The 1,626-nt window shown below is 36.5% G+C and overlaps 1 pseudogene; it reads left to right on the top strand.

Annotated features, from left to right (window-relative positions):
• The first annotated feature begins 621 nt into the window (after positions 1-621).
• Positions 622-947, top strand: LOC150011549 (large ribosomal subunit protein eL36 pseudogene; annotated as a pseudogene).
• Positions 948-1,626: the final 679 nt, after the last annotated feature.

Genomic DNA, 1,626 nt, shown 5'->3' with positions numbered 1-1,626 from the left:
CACATGATGCATAGCACAACATACATACACATGAAAGTGTAGCCTCAACCAAGTGCACAGTGCAGGCTCATTTATTCCTTCACTTTTGTCTGAAGAACAGAAGGATTACACCCTTCAGCAATAAATCCTGTTTTTTAGGCTGTTCAAGCCCTCCCACTTGTCTGTTGTTGTGCCTTTTCTACAGACAGAAGCTTCTGATTTCAGGATATATTCTTGGCTAGTTCTCAGGATATCTTGTGAATATTAGCAGGTTGTTACATGGCTGTGAATTTCACAAAGATGGCTAACATGCAACATTGGGCAAGCCACAGGTTTCATGGTCAGAAGAACAAGAATTATTTCCTGGGCTTTACTTGCTTGTTTTCATTCACTCTTTTGTGTAAATATGGTTCAAAATTTATGGCTTAAATCCAAGGAAATGAACCATTAGGTGAGGTTGATTTTATTTTCTTTGCATTTTGAGGTTGCTAGATACTGAAAGTATTCAAGTTCCAGCCATACCTCATCACCAGCCTTTTCATCTTTGATATGACCCTTGAAGCAACTTTCTTCTTTCTGTTAAAATACTTTAAAATGTCAGCCCTTGCACGTGGCAGCCACTGAGGAGCAGCAGCTGTGGCTCTGTACTACCCCATGGCCATGGGCCTCAACAAGGGCCACAAGGTGACTAAGAATGACAGCAAGCCGAGGCATAGTTGCTACCGCGGGCGCCTCACCAAGTTCGCCAAGTTCATGCAGGACGTGATCTGAGAGGTGTGTGTGGTTCTGCCCTTTACGACAACCCTAAAATTCATCAGGAAAAGGGTGGGGACACATCTATGTCAGAGAAGAGAGAGGAGCTGAGCAATATTTTTGCAGCCATGAGGAAGGCAGCAGCCAAGAAGGATAGAGCCCCATCCCTTCTGTTTAATAAAACTTGTTCAGAAAAAAAAAAAACCAACCTGTAAAAAAATAAAGCTTGGTGTAATAAAAGCTGAATATAAAATTATATCTGTGTCATCATTTTAACATATAAAATATTAATTTGAGCACAAGCTGTAAGAAAAAAAAGAAAAGCTTTATTTTTCAAGGTTGTATAATTCTGGGTAAATTATTTTTTATTTTAGAATAATTTTATTTAACATTATAAAAAGAGTTATTTATGCAGTATGCTCTATGTATTCCAAGTTAGGATAAGTTCTTTCAAAACTATGAAAATTAATGGTGTTTACAACTTTTTCAGAGAAAGATTTTCCTTCCAAATCTTTCAGTTTGGAGCCCAAAGTGAAAATGGATCTCCCATTAGCTAAGTGCTGTGGCATTTCCTGAGCAAAATCATTGAACATTTCACCAGGTAATAGCATCTCTGAAGCAGCTTTACTATTTTATTTTAGGTATCATTTGGACTAGTCCATGTGATCAGTAAACTATTTCGAAATGTTAGTTATCTCTTCCATGTATGCATGTTCCAGCTTCAATGATGCTTATTTAAACTAAATTGTTAAATTACCTTCTGCTAAATAGTATAGCATAGTATAATGTATTATAGTATTCATATAATTTATATGAATATATACCCACGTATTACCTGTATGGATAATATACTGTGGTATATTATATTATATTTTAGAGTGGCATATTACGCTA

This window comes from Furipterus horrens, unplaced genomic scaffold, assembly GCF_987537825.1.
Source record: "Furipterus horrens unplaced genomic scaffold, mFurHor1.1.pri manual_scaffold_4, whole genome shotgun sequence".
Classification (NCBI taxonomy): Eukaryota; Metazoa; Chordata; class Mammalia; order Chiroptera; family Furipteridae; genus Furipterus; species Furipterus horrens.
Note: the sequence above shows the minus strand (reverse complement) of the source record. Positions and strands in the feature narration are given on the sequence as shown.